Raw genomic sequence first — 16,640 nt, 5'->3', positions numbered from 1 at the left:
TTGAAAGCGAGTATCAGCATTAAGCTGGTGAGTTCATAAGTATTTTAGTGTCGGGGTTTGTTATCAAAACGTTTGAACATGTCTCCATTGTAAGTTTGTCAAATGTATGTAAGTGTTTGTAAAAGTTTGAATCTCTCAGAAAAACCTATATTTTCTATTAAAAGTAGCCTTCTCCCAAGGCGTAACTGTTTTGTATGTTTGTTTATCGTAAAAGTGGGTAATTTTCCAAATGTAACTATCATTATCAAAATATAGTTTATACATTATTATTTAAGTGAAATAGTAACTAAATGTATATAAAGGATAAATTACTGTAGTACTTGTAGTATTGTATTATAATAACTACTGTTTTACTATCTACCTTAAACCGGATTTTTATTAAGGTATCATGTGATAAATTGCACCATACTATAGACTGGTAATAACGACAACGTATAGTCGAAAAATAAGGTATGACGTTTGGCACCCGCAGACCTGCCGGTTCGGCTGTAGCTAGCAGCAAGGTGTAGGATAGTCAATCCAGTATAGATCTATATGCAAACTCACGCTCTCCCTCCAAGAGACTCTGGTTACAACTCGGGCCATGACATTTAAGGCATGCTTCGATACAGTGGATCACAATTGTAAACGTATTCATGTATAGGTAATGTAATGTTACTTGTTCTAGTATCGTTGTATATGTTCTCTTCCTAGTATAGTCGTATGTGTTCTTCTCTAGTATAGTTGTGTATGTTCCCTTTCTAGTATACTTGTAAATGTTCTCATAGTAATTTAATGTATATGTTCTCATAGTTAATAAGTATTGACTCATAAATGAACTGACTCATTGATCTAGAATTTGTAGTAGTATGATCCTGTGTTACCCCGATGGTAACTTACTAATGATGTAACTGATACACATGAATATGGAAGTACTTTTGTGTCTATATATGCACATATGATATATAATTAATATTGAAACGACCCTCGGACGGCTACCCGACATCCCACCAGACCACATCCAAATCGAGGAAAAGGAAATAGGGCGGATGGCCTTCCTAAGCCTTTTAAACATTTCATATATATCTATGCATATATGGACATGCAATTTATAAGAAGTATAATAAAGGTTAAATAAAATTATTTGATAAGTAAAAGGTTTTGTAAAACATTTTGAAGTAAAACAGTTTGATAAACATTTTGAAACAGTGATGGAATCATTGGTTTTGTAGTTATTAATCACATGTGATTGATGTAATAACTATAAGTATTCAACTTGTATTCCCCCCCCCCCATAAAAGCATTTAAAACATTTAAAAGTATTTCAAAGGTTAATTAATGGGGTATAAACTCACCTATAGTGAATGGTTCTGATAACAATGTTGGATTAGACGCTAGGTGCCAAGTGGTGACTTGAGTACATGCGCAAATCCTATTTAGCATATATTGGCACATATATGGATTTAATTAGTGTTATGAACAACTAATTGATGATTTTGGGACCACCTTAGGGACTTGTAAACACTTATAATGAAGTTTTATAATCATATATGATTTTATGAGGGTTTATAAGGCTATACAAGAGGGTGTATGGCCAAAATACACACTATATGTGTATGTGCGGCTAGGTGTGCGGCCCTGTGTGTGGCCATGTGTGCTGCCAGGTGGTGTGTGCTGCCATGTGTGCAGCCAGATGATGATCTTGGTGTTCTTGGTACCTTTTATGAAGATCTTCAAGGAGAATGGATGATACTTGAGAGGATTTTCGTGTTCTATTCTTGAAGAAGTGAATGAAGTGTTCAAGAATGAACTAAGTGTGGCATATATCTATGGAGTGTGCGGTTGGGAAGGTGTGAGGCCGCAAACAAGAGTGTGTGGTCGCACACTCAAGTGTATGGCCGCACACTCCATGTGTTGGAGTGTTTGGCCCGGTTTTGATTCCTACACTTCGAGTTAACCCTTCTTAACACTCCTACCTTGATTATATCACATTTAGAACGCTCCATTAGACTCTAAAGGGTACTACTATATAGTAAAATAAGTCTAATATTGGAAAGAATTGAAGAGTGCATGCGAGAAGTTTTTCGGGTTGTCACATATATCAACACTTGTATTTAATTGGAAAATTATTATTTCATGGAAATAATATTTTTTTTTTACTAATTGGGAATTAATTATCTGTGGAAATAATATTTATTGGAGAAATAACAACTTATGAAATTTATCATAAAGTATGATTATTTATAAGTTATATATATATATATATATATATATATATATATATATATATATATATATATATATATATATATATATATATATATATATATGGTCTCCCTTTCCTACCATGCTTGTAAAAAACATGTCCCATGTTGCTTTTGTTTTATGGTCTCCGTTTGCTTTTTTGGCCATTATATAAGAGAGATCATGGAAGGGTTTTTGACACACTTCTTGCAAGTCTTCTTCTTCCTCTTCTTAGAGCCAAATCCAAGAGCTACATACTCTCTAAGAGGGCTGCCAATTTTGAGCTTTACAAGCTCTTCTTCTCCTCCATTCTCTTGCAATTTGATACTGGACAAAGCCCCCTTGATGCTTCACCTTTGAACATATATTTGGTATATATTTCAAATGCTTATTAACAACAAATTGCAAGTGAATACTAGCATGTTCTGATGGTGCTACTCTTGCCTAGTGGATACTTGTAGAGAACTCTTGTTTTAGAGTTTCATGCCATACTTCATCAACTTGCAACCTCCCATGAGGATCAAAGTCTTCAAAGGTTGCTATGCTTTCCTTTCTATGGTTGTTTTAATCTTTCTAACTCTTGGAAAATGATCATTGGTGGGTAAAACAGTTTTAATTTTACTCAACAATTTTAAAACTTCCATTTTCATTTTTACCGGTTGTGAACCGTAGTTTTTGAATAAAATCCCAACATCGGGAACTCCATTCGAAGGTTACAACTACCTATGTATTTAGGGGCGTCGCTGGGCTACACCATCAGCTTGAAACTCAAGGAAAAAGGGTATACAGGAGGAAGATTTTAGAGTGAGAGGTTCTAGGGGTTAGATGTGAGGAAATTATACAAAAATGAGCAATATATATAGACTTTTTTTAAATGCGTGTCGCGCATGGTATAAGCGCGCGCCATGCATAAGGGTCATGTTGGCTCCATGGGACTTCTACCATGTGTTGCGTCTCCGTTCGCCCACCTCACGTCCTTCTAGGATGTGACATGTGTCACATTGCTTTGGAGCCACGTGTCAGATTTTCCTTGGGCTACATCGTCTTTTCTCGCGAGAGAGCTTGCCGCCCGACATTGTGTCACACCCCAAAAACCAAAGGCGGAAACATTTCCGGGGTTGACTCCACATTGAGTATCAAATCCAATGCACATAGTAAAGAAGTAATAACAAAACATTACATTACATAATATTGTTTACATCTGTTTGAAAGTAAAGTTGTACAAGTGTTTTACATATTTAATATGAACAAAAGTAAAGACGAGTCTTCGGGACGCTCCATCTTCTCAAAATGGTTGCGGTGTACCTATCTAACGTTGACCTGAGAATACAAGCGATTTGAAAATCAACATAAAGCTGGTGAGTTCATAAGCGGTTTAGTTTTGAAAAGAACGAGTTCCTTTACTTTCTGGAAAAGTTGTTGATCAAGAAAATCCCATATTTTCTTATGAAAATGGTTTGGGTATCCTTTGTTACAGTTTCGAAAACGGTTGGTTATGTCATTCCAGGAAAATCCCATATTTTCCTTATAGTTTTAGTTATTCGTTTGTTACTTTATCTGTTTATGTGTTGTTGTACTACCCAGGAAAATCCCATATTTTCCTATGTGTTGAGTTGTCTATTTGTATCTAGGTTCATTACTGGTTGTTATGTTATCCTAGGAGAATCCCATATTTTCCTATGTGTTGAGTTGTCTATTTGTATATAGGTTCGTTACTTGTTGTTATGTTATCCCAGGAAAATCCCATATTTTCCTATGTGTTGAGTTGTCTATTTGTATCTAGGTTCGTCACTGGCTGTTATGTTATCCCAGGAAAATCCCATATTTTCCTATGTGTGGTGGTTGGTTTCTTAAGTTTGATTTCGAAGTAATAGTAATTCCCATATGTGTAGTATTGGTTAAGTATTCTAAACCCTTAATTATTCTACTTTAGAATGGTTATTATTTACTAATTTAGTTGTATTTTCAAATATTTGGAATCACACAAAAGCGTACATTACAGTATTTTCGAAGTTCTGCTGAGTTCCAAAAGAGTATATTAGTTGTGTATTCGAAGCTCTGTCGAAATTCTGATGCGGATATATTTGAAACTCAGTAGAGGTCCAGAGGCGTATTTTCATATTAGATTCGAAACTCTGGTGACACTCAAGGAGTACACTAACTGTATATTTGAAGTCTTAGTGTCAACCAAAGGCGTCATTTCGCATTCATAGTCGTATTCGCATTCGTAGTCGTATTCGTATTCATATTTGTATTCGTATTCGTATTCGTATTTGTATTCGTATTTGTATTCGTATTCGTATTCGTATTTGTATTCGTATTCGTATTCGTAATCGTATTCGTATTCGTATTCGTATTCGTATTCGTATTCGTATTCGTATTCGATTACATTCGTAGATCTTAAATATGATTAGTATGATTTCTTATTCAAAAAGAATGTAGTTATAACACTTTTTAAAAGAAATCTATGTTTAACTTGCAATTCGAAACGTCAGTTACCACAAATCTTTGGAAATCAAGACATTTAGTAAGTAAAACCATTGAGTTGAAAATCAGTTTAAGTACAAAATACACTTGTACTTTTTGCTTGTATTCCCCCCCCCCCCCCCCTGAAAACATTGAAAAACCATTGAAAACACGGAAAAACGGTAGGGGTATGAACTCACCGGACTCGGAAATGCGACGATTTCGGACACTAAACGTCGGTTCGGGGCCTGGTTACTCGCGATGTCCCTATATAAAATGCAATAATGTCCATATATATATCTAATTAGATTTACAATCACTAATTATATGGAACATTATACTCCAATGAGATTATACACCTCAAAACGAGTGTTTGGAGTGACCCGGGTGACATCTACGGACGTGTAATGGCACGAGGGACTTGGGATTTGAGTTTACTCCCCAAGTGTAAATATTTTAGGAAGTTTACAACCATAAAACACCTACATACATGAGTTCACGGCCGTGAACTCATGTTGGTGTGATTTTGATTGCTTAATGGCTTGTTTGGACTTAGGAAATGTTAGAATGGACTTCTAAAATGCCTTGGATTAATTTAAGGGGACTTATACCATGTTTAAGGGAGTTCACGGCTGTAAACTTGGAGTTTACGGCCGTAAACTCTCCTAGGGTCATGAATAATTAATTTGGGGCACAAGGGACAATCACATGTGATTCTAGTTAATTTTCCAAGCCTTGTTATGATTTAATGGCATCATTTAACACATATTTGGGAGTTTACGGCCTAAGAGCATGATCTATGGCCGTAAACTCTTATATGATGCATTTTGATATGTTTAAGACCTCCAAACTATTTTTAGATGGTTATAGGATTTACCACAAGGCTATTGGTTAAGTTTGAAGGCATTTGGACATGTGAAAAGGAGTTTACTCTCCATTTTTGAGCGGTTTACGGCCCAAGCATGAACCTTGGCCGTAAACTCCTATTTACTCCTCAAAAATTATGTTTGTAATGTTCTAAGGCAAATACCATTATTCTATAATCCATATCTAAGCCTTGTTTGAGTCTAGGAAGGGTTTAAGGGCTTAAAACCCTTTTAATTTAGTGTTTACGGCCTAGGCACCTTCTTGGGCTGTAAACTCATGATAATCCCTCAAAATCCATGTCTATAGTTTTCTAACTCCAATCCATGAAGTCATTTAGCCATATCTAAACTCTAGTTGTGGTTTGGAAGGGTTTTGTTTCTCAAACCCCCCCCCCTTTAGATGAGTTTACGGCCTTGGATACTTCTAGGGCTGTAAACACATGATAATGGTCCTAATCCATAGATTAATCTCGAATTTGAAGGCTAAAGAGGTTACATAACAAGCTAGGGAAGGTACCTTGGTGATTAGAAGCCTTAAACTTGAGATTTGGACCCTTAAAATTGGATTTAGGAGAGAGGTTGGAGTGAAAGTTGTAGAATGGAGCAAAAGCTTCAAAATGAAGACTTGGATCACTTTAAATAGTGTCCAAGTTCGGGACACGGTAGAATTCTACCTGATACCGGCGTTAGACGGGGCTTTTGGTCGTACCCGGCCAATTTGCCGTAACCCGATATGGTTGATTCTAGAAACATTCCGATCATTAATATGAGACGTTAGAATGAGTTCTAAGGATATTAAGACACTTATTAAGTCATAAAATAAAATATACATTAATGACTTAATAAAATGTTGGAATCGGAAACGAAATCGGAAACGGCGATTGGATGATCGGAACGAGTCGCGAGAAGGGTTACAATTAGGGATATGAATTTGGGGTTGTTACATTATCCCCCCGTTAGAGGGAATTTCATCCCGAAATTCAAAGATTCGAACACAGATCACGAAATGAAAAGAGATATGAGAATGAATCTACTGCTTCGGGTCTTCAAGCTCTTAAGTGGAATCGGGTCACCGCTTGACATTCCAGCGAACCTTCACTGTCAGGATGTGGCTTTGTTACGCATGGTTAACTTCTCAATCAATGATCTCAATTGATTCATCCATGCAGATTCATATTTTTATCAGTTTTTATCTCCTCAAAGGAATTACTAGGGTTTCGTCAGGTCGGCAAGCCTTACGAATAAATATGCGGAATATCAGATGGTTGCTACTGAGTCCTAAAGATAGCTCGGAGAGGGCTATGGAATCGATTCCTCACGAGGATCTCGAAGAGTCTAAGGTTCCACAATTTAAGTTTTCCGCACTTCCCAAGGCGTACTATGTCTTTCCAGGGTAAAACTTCCAACAAGTGGGTACACTTTCACATGGCAGAGTAACTAAGGGTCCGATGGTTCTAAGGGAAACTTCTACATGAGTCTACGATTATAGTCGATGGAATCCCAAGAATCAACAGGTTTCCATGGGTGTTCCCGGTGTCGACTAATTCCTTATTGCCTTTGCTTTTGGAAGGGTTTACGAGTATGACTGCTTTACTTAACTACATTACCAAGAAAATGGTTCGACCGAAGGGCGCCACTACTACCTCGTAGTGATCGTATCATGCCCTGATTGCTGCCTTGCACATATCGTACTCATTGAGGTTTGGCTACGAGGAAATTCCTGGAATTAGGTCGATGCAAGACTGGATTGCACATTCGGAAAGAATTACCAAGAATTCTTTGGAAACAGTATCGGGGAAGAAATCATAGACTTCTCGTTTCTCGATGATCACTCGGACGAGAAATACATGGAAAGACTTTTTAAGCTTTGATGTACGAAGATCATGAAAGTCGAGTCGGAGGAAGGTTGGAACGAATGGCTTTCTCGAAACTAGGAAAGACAGGATGAATGAGGCTCAGTCATTACATGCTAATGGTGACATCAAAGCATCTCATAAAAGTTTGCCACTAGGTCGAATGGAAAAAAGAATATCGCTCGGATTGAGAATACAATCTACGGATATGACACAAGCGTTCTCGTTCTCACGTGATAACCATCTCGAAGATATACATTTTCAGTTACTCGCAAACGACGGGGTTAGAAAATGTTTAAATGGATGGTTAACGAATTTCTTTCGGTGCTAGAATCGAAAAGAATCGTAGACATATAATTTTTAACAAGGAGAAATATACCTATGGCAACGGTGGGATCGGCGGCTGTCCTTTCTTGCTCCATAGTTAGGACTCTCCCGGTGTTGCCAGACGTTACTGTCTTTGGACAGTTTCGCTTATAGTGCCCGACCTCTCCACAGCTGTAGCAGGTTTGACCGATACCTGCTCTAGAAGCTTGACTAGTTGACGAAGTTGGGGTTTTGCAGGTTCGTGCGAGGTGACCTTCCTGGCCACAGCTTCTACAGAACTTTGCACGACAAGGGCCAGGGATGCGATGGTGGTAGTTACATCGGTCACACCACGGGAGGGTACCGACATATCCGGTAACAGGTACTTGAGATGTGGAATTGACAACAAAAACAACAGCAGGGGTAGTGGCAGCGTGGACTGCCACTATTTGTTGTTTCTTTGAGGGTTCTGGGGAAGACTGACTCTTCTTCTTCTTTCTCCAAAACTTTCTTTTCTCGCCACTCTTTTCTGTTGGCTTGGGAGTGGTGCCTGCTTCCTCTTGATCATCATTGTGATCGATCAAAGTTTGTGCCAGACATTTGGCGCTGTCATAGGTATCTTGCTTTGCTTCTATAACTTTCCCTTTGTTGGCTGGGTTAATCCCCAGATGAACCTTTCTACCTTTTTGCTTTCCGGGGTAACCATTCCTGGACAAAGAAGTGCCAAGTCATCAAACCTTGAAGTGTAAGAGGCGATATTGGAACCTTTCATCTTCAGGTTCCATAGCTCATGTTCCAGCTTCTGGATTTCACCCCGAGGGCAATAATCCACACGTAGTAGTTCCTTCATAACTTCCCATCCCATAGCATTAGCTACAGGTAGAGTCAGGGATTTGACTCGGTCGTTCAACCAAGTCAAAGCCTTATCGGTGAGCGTACAGGTGGCAAATTTCACCTTATCAGATTCCGAACAGGCGCAAATCTCGAAGATAGATTCGATTTTCTCTAACCACCGAGTTAGAGCAATGACACCCCCTGTGCCATCGAAAAATGTGGGTTTTGCATTCATAAAGTCTTTATAGGAACACTCCTTCCGGTGTCCTTGATTACCTTCTTGGTTTTGGTTTTGGGAACCACCTCCTGAACCATTGGGGTTTAGTTGAGGTAGGAGAGCTGATATGGTGGCAGAAATGGTTGCCTGAAGTGTTTCTTGATCGATTTGAAGAGGAGGTGGTGGCGGCGGAGGGTTGTTGGTGTTCTTTGAGCTGGGTCTCTTTCTTGGAGGCATCTTGATCTAATAAGATCAAGGAAGAGAGGATGATAAGTCCTCTGAATTGAATCAAGAGATATGACAGATATATGATGAATAAGCGATAAAGCAGGATAGAGTTATCAAGACAAGAAAATTATCGCTAAGAGAATGATCAAAGAACAATGCATGAACGAGGATTTCTACCAAGGATTGACTCGAGAAATACTCCCATAGTATTTCATGATTCGTTATGATGCTGGTTCGATGTTTGTGGTATTAGGGTAAGTTTTAGGCATGCCGCATACCACAGTCACTCCCAAGCACATGTTGGCCGTGTCTCGAATGAATATACTTGGCCAGGCTATATTGATCCTAGACACGACTACATAACTGCCCAGGTTTAACCGCAACGTACAACACCCATTTACTTATGTTTTGTTCTACTTGTAGTTACGGATCTCGACAGTCGGTATACTTGTATGCTTTTAGAAAATACTTATATTCGTAGAGTATACTTTTAGTTCAGAGCACTTAGGCCCCTTTAATGTTTATAGTCTTATACCATGTAAGCTTTGGTATACGAGTTCACTATAAACAAGGGCTCTGATACTAATCTGTCACACCCCGGAAACCAAAGGCGGAAACATTTCCGAGGTTGACTCCACGTTGAGTATTAAATCCAATGCACATAGTAAAGCAATAATAACAAAACATTACATTACATAATATTGTTTACATCTGTTTGAAAGTAAAGTTGTACAAGTGTTTTACATATTTAATATGAACAAAAGTAAAGACGAGTCTTCGGGACGCTCCGTCTTCTCCAAATGGTTGCGGTGTACCTGTCTAACGCTGACCTGAGAATACAAGCGATTTGAAAATTAGCATAAAGCTGGTGAGTTCATAAGCGGTTTAGTTTTGAAAAGAACGAGTTCCTTTACTTTCTGGAAAAGTTGTTGATCAAGAAAATCCCATATTTTCTTATGAAAACGATTTGGTTATCCTTTGTTACAGTTTCGAAAACGGTTGGTTATGTCATTCCAGGAAAATCCCATATTTTCCTTATAGTTTTAGTTATTCGTTTGTTACTTTATCTGTTTATGTGTTGTTGTACTACCCAGGAAAATCCCATATTTTCCTATGTGTTGAGTTGTCTATTTGTATCTAGGTTCGTTATTGGTTGTTATGTTATTCTAGGAAAATCCCATATTTTCCTATGTGTTGAGTTGTCTATTTGTATCTAGGTTCGTTACTGGTTGTTATGTTATCCCAGGAAAATCCCATATTTTCCTATGTGTTGAGTTCTCTATTTGTATCTATGTTCATTACTGGTTGTTATGTTATCCTAGGAAAATCCCATATTTTCCTATGTGTGGTGGTTGGTTTCTTAAGTTTCATTTCGAAGTAATAGTAATTCCCATATGTGTAGTATTGGTTAAGTATTCTAAACCCTTAATTATTCTACTTTAGAATGGTTATTATTTACTAATTTAGTTGTATTTTCAAATATTTGGAATCACACAAAAGCGTACATTACAGTATTTTCGAAGTTCTGCTGAGTTCCAAAAGAGTATATTAGTTGTGTATTCGAAGCTCTGTCGACATTCTGAGGCGGATATATTTGAAACTCAGTAGAGGTCCAGAGCCGTACTTTCGAATTAGATTCGAAACTCTGGTGACACTCAAGGAGTACACTAACTGTATATTCGAAGTCTTAGTGTCAACCAAAGGCGACATTTCACATTCGTAGTCGTATTCGCATTCGTAGTCGTATTCGTATTCGTAGTCGTAGTCGTATTCGTATTCGTATTCGTATTCGTAATCGTATTCATATTCGTATTCATATTCGATTACATTCGTAGATCTTAAATATGATTAGTATGATTTCTTATTCAAAAAGAATGTAGTTACAACACTTTTTAAAAGAAATCTATGTTTAACCTGCAATTCGAAACGTCAGTTACCACAAATCTTTGGAAATCAAGACATTTAGTAAGTAAAACCATTGAGTTGAAAATCAGTTTAAGTACAAAATACACTTGTACTTTTTGCTTGTATCCCCCCCCCCTCCTGAAAACATTGAAAAACCATTGAAAACATGGAAAAAGGGTAGGGGTATGAATTCACCGGACTCGGAAATGCGACGATTTCGGACACTAAACGTCGGTTCGGGGCCTGGTTACTCGCGATGTCCCTATATAAAATGCAATAATGTCCATATATATATATATATATATATATATATATATATATATATATATATATATATCTAATTAGATTTACAATCACTAATTATATGGAACATTATACTCCAATGAGATTATACACCTCAAAACGAGTGTTTGGAGTGACCCGGGTGACATCTACGGACGTGTAATGGCACGAGGGACTTGGGATTTGAGTTTACTCCCCAAGTGTAAACATTTTAGGAAGTTTACAACCATAAAACACCTACATACATGAGTTCACGGCCGTGAACTCATGTTGGTGTGATTTTGATTGCTTAATGGCTTGTTTGGACTTAGGAAATGTTAGAATGGACTTCTAAAATGCCTTGGATTAATTTAAGGGGACTTATACCATGTTTAAGGGAGTTCATGACTGTAAACTTGGAGTTTACGGCCGTAAACTCTCCTAGGGTCATGAATAATTAATTTGGGGCACAAGGGACAATCACATGTGATTCTAGTTAATTTTCCAAGCCTTGTTATGATTTAATGGCATCATTTAACACATATTTGGGAGTTTACGGCCTAAGAGCATGATCTATGGCCGTAAACTCTTATATGATGCATTTTGATATGTTTAAGACCTCCAAACTATTTTTAGATGGTTATAGGATTTACCACAAGGCTATTGGTTAAGTTTGAAGGCATTTGGACATGTGAAAAGGAGTTTACTCTCCATTTTTGAGGGGTTTACGGCCCAAGCATGAACCTTGGCCGTAAACTCCTATTTACTCCTCAAAAATTATGTTTGTAATGTTCTAAGGCCTAGGAACTTTCCTGGGCCGTAAACTCACCATAATCCCTCAAAATCCATGTCTAAAGTGTTCTAAGTCCAATCCATGAAGTCATTTAGCCATATCTAAACTCTAGTTGTTGTTTGGAAGGGTTTTGTTGCTCAAAACCCCCCTTTAAATGAGTTTACAGCCTAGGATAGTTATAGGGCCGTAAACACATGATAATGGTCCTAATCCATAGATTAATCTCGAATTTGAAGGCTAAAGAGGTTACATAACAAGCTAGGGAAGGTACCTTGGTGATTAGAAGCCTTAAACTTGAGATTTGGACCCTTAAACTTGGATTTAGGAGAGAGGTTGGAGTGAAAGTTGTAGAATGGAGAAAAAGCTTCAAAATGAAGACTTGGATCACTTTAAATAGTGTCCAAGTTCGGGACACGGTAGAATTCTACCTGATACCGGCGTTAGACGGGGCTTTTGGTCGCACCCAGCCAATTTGCCGTAACCTGATATGGTTGATTCTAGAAATGTTCCGATCATTAATATGAGACGTTAGAATGAGTTCTAAGGGTATTAAGACACTTATTAAGTCATCAAATAAAATATACATTAATGACTTAATAAAATGTCGGAATCGGAAACGAAATCGGAAACGGCGATTGGATGATCGGAACGAGTCGCGAGAAGGGTTACGTTTACAGATATGAATTTCGGGTTGTTACACATCGCCACGTGTCGCCTCCGGAGAGTGCCATGTAATCGAACACATCAAACACTTCATGTGTACGATTTTACAAATTTTTAAAGTGGTGTAACTTCTTCATACGAGCTTTGTTTTTGACGTTGTTTATATCCTCGGAAATCTCTCAACAAGGGATACAACTGTCCTTTACACCTCAACAGCTAATTCTTACTCTATCAATGTTTTATATTTTTTGATAGGGTTAAGATGTTAGAGATTGTTGTAGAAACCATAATACGAACTTCGTTCCCGATGTTCTCTATATCGACGGATTCTTATTGACGAGATCTTAAACTCTATTTTAGATTGTTTCGGCTAACAATCAACAGTTAGAATTTCTATTTTTGTGCCCTCACTGCTGCGCTGAAACTTCGAAAAATCATAACTTCCTCTTGCAAAGTCAGATTTGGATGTTATCTATATGCATCGTCTCGTTTTAATGACTAATATGACTTTCGTTTAGATCTTTTTAGGCTAAAATCAATTTATCAAAAATTCACTTTTTATAATACGTAAAGTCGTGGCAGTTTTATAAGCATAACTTCATCATACGAAGACGGATTTCAACATTCTTTATATATAAGGAATCCTTGTCACATATATTATAACTTTTGTTAAGATTATTCGTACTGAATAATATCGTATCAAAAAGTCATTTTTAACACTTATTATCTCTAAATTGACTAGCCCGAATCTGCAGATGTTACACCTAGCCTATAAACTAGCATGCAATTTTCTTATATAATAATTCATAGACCAAGTGTGGGTATCTTAGGGAACACTTTCCCTAGCTCCGAATGATTATACACATCACATCCTTTCTAACGTTTTTTAGAGTTAATTTTTGAAAAATAGTTTGTGGATCCTTAGTTTGAGTTTGGAATCCCACAATTGTTCATCCAATTCTTTAAAACCAAGGCTATGATACTAACTTGTAACATCCCAAAAATAATAGCAAAAATTTCATTTTTAAAACACTTTAATAAGCCATAAATCATACAAAAACGTTGTTTACAAGAGCATAGTGAAAATCAGAGTATCCCAAAATCATCAATCAACACAATATCCAAAGATGATGTGCACAATCACGCCATCACCTTGCCCCGATCATATGATGTACCGGAAATCAAGAAATCAAATTGTAAGCCAAAGCTTAGTGAGTTTCCCTCTATATAGCACACAAAACTAAACAGATAAGAACATGTAGATATGAGCCATCAGCCTGACTCGACCACCTCGTAAGGCCTATAACCTATCCGGACTGCTCTACATGCCTACGACCTAAACAGACCACCTCGCAAGGAGTACAGTCTATCCAGACTACCTCGGGTATCTTGGCCTTCAACACAAAGTAGGAACGCCTCAACTCAACTCATCACAATATGTCGACATATACACAAAATTAAATAATGAATACTAAAAAGAAAATTAGGTAATCATACAAATTTAACTACTATCAAATATATACAACATACCACATTCTGTATACCTAGATACATACAAAGTCTAGAGGGTTGGTACTAGTGCCTTCGACCCCTGAGTATAGTAAGGAAGAGCTCACCTTAATCAGCTATTAGAGAAAACATAAACTTGAGCTGTTGACACACGAACTTCTCATACTATCAATTCACCAAAATTACTAAAATCAAATCCAAGGTAAAAACGTCAAACCAACGCCTTAGACTAAGACTAACTCCTCTAAGGGAAAAATACCATATTTCCCTTCTCGAGACCTTCCCTAACAGTTGACCAAAAGTCAACAGGTCAAAAGTCAGCGATCAGACTTCTATTAACCTATGTGATGTGTATTCCTAGCTCTACACATGGCGAAGAGATTATCTTAGTAACAGGACTCCACCAGGCTACACTGTGTGTAGACTAGATTACGCACTAAGTAACTGCCTCAGTGTCCAAAACTCATATTGAGCACTTAGTTACTTAAGACCTTTCATTCAATACACAAATCTAGCCCTAATTAGCATTCTAAATCATAAAGTCTCCAACTTTAAGCCGTTGGATGGCTAAAGAGAGTTCAAATCCAAAACACTATCTTATTACACAATCTCAAGATCCATATCTCATGCATGGGTGGAAAAAATGGACCAAGATTGCATTTTTATGATTTCATGCACACAAAAACTTCTGATAAGGCTACTTATAAAGCTTGGAGTAGCTCATACGAATTTAGACCAAGAATATAGGTCAAAAAGGACATAAACCTAAAGATTAACAAGATCTAACAAAACATTCATCAAGTTCTGAACTGTATACCTCTTAGAGAATGTTTATAAGATGCAAATTCGAGATCCACAAGGCTTGAAGATTGCCAGTGTTGCTCATTTAAGCCCCGCTCTAAGTTATCCTTCTACACATCATGTAGAAGGCTATCTACGCCTTTCTTAGATACACACCCAACATTATATCTTAAAAAATAAGGTAAAGGAATTCGCCAACATGTATCGGGTGTTACACGATTCAAATTTTGGGTGTTGGCATTTTTGCTATATTTATCCCATGACGTTGATAAAGTGTTGGTGTGGAATTTCAGTACATCCCTTGCAGTAATTACGTGAAGGTCTCCTGTCATAGTTCGGGTATGATTCCTACATAGAGCCCAGGTTTGATATCGTATAAGATTGAAATAGGATTTATACGGGGTTTTCTAAAGATATACTAGTAGAAAGAGATTGTATGTAGTGAGATAGTTTGTGACTCAAATGATAAGTGTCACCACAAAAATTAAGTCATAAATCACTTAGTTAATTATATGACATGACTGAACAAGGTTTTAAACTTACAAATGAATAAGTTATTTTCTCCCAAACCTTTCATTTTTTATAACGGTATTTTGGTGAAACGGATATCTTTCGACTTAAATAGAAAGGGTGCAATATGATTTCATTTTATTTTCAAAATCTATTTATAAATGACATACTTTTTGATTTAAATGAATATGTGTTAAAATCTATAAAACTCACCAACAGTTCTTTATTGTTGTATTTTAAAACATGTATTTTGAGGGAAAAAGAACGAAGGGAGTTCAAGTAAAGGATTTATGGCATCTTCTTTTTTTATTAATTATGTTTTGTCTCCACTCTTTGCTACCTTCGAGATATGTAATGATACTCCTGACGATGTAAGATATTTTGAATTTTTAAAATCAAGATGCTTCATGCGTTTATGTATTGTTCATGTATGCTTTGACTGTGATATCCATTGACATTGCGCACCACGACGTTTCCACCGCCGGTTGGGGGTGTCATAAATTGGTATTAGAGCCTAACTTATAGTGAACTAGTATCTGCTTTAGGATATAAGACTCTAGCAATAGGGAAAGAATTTGTTTAGACTTAATCCTTTAAGTTGACCAAAATCCAAAATATCATTAATATTACAAAATGTTCCAAAATGCAAGACTTTTGATCAAATACTCAACTAGGTTTTTTACTTCACAAGTCGCACCACAACTAAAACTAGTTGTGTGCCTAAGTTTTATTATGGACCATCCATTTGAATTACATAACATAAGAGAAGTATTTGGTAGCCAATGACACTTGGGTAAAACAAAAAGATAAATCACAGTTTGATAATGCACAATTGCTTGAAATTATATGGTATATGGTGTTATATATATATATATATATATATATATATATATATATATATAAAGAAAGTACTAATTTTTTTTCCTTATATTGATGGTGGATTGGATGAATCACGGCGGAAACGACGCCATTTTTCGCTTCCAACCCGTAGATCCTTGCTACTTGGAATAGGAGACTTGTTTGTACTTAGCCGTGTTAGAAGATGGAATTCCAGTGTCCATGGTAGTGGAGAAGCCTGAGGATAACCCATAAGAAGATGAAGAGTTGGAAGTGGAACTTGAAGAAAAATCAAATCCTGTTGAGGATGAGGAGGCCGTTGAGAACAACATGGACGTGGTTGTGCCACCTAGATCCTCACCACCAAG

The sequence above is a fragment of the Lactuca serriola genome, chromosome 5 (genome assembly GCF_051521515.1).
Source record: "Lactuca serriola cultivar US96UC23 chromosome 5, Lser_US96UC23_V15, whole genome shotgun sequence".
In the NCBI taxonomy this organism is placed as follows: domain Eukaryota; kingdom Viridiplantae; phylum Streptophyta; class Magnoliopsida; order Asterales; family Asteraceae; genus Lactuca; species Lactuca serriola.
The sequence above is the reverse complement of the archived record's forward strand: the minus strand, read 5'-3'. Positions refer to the sequence as shown.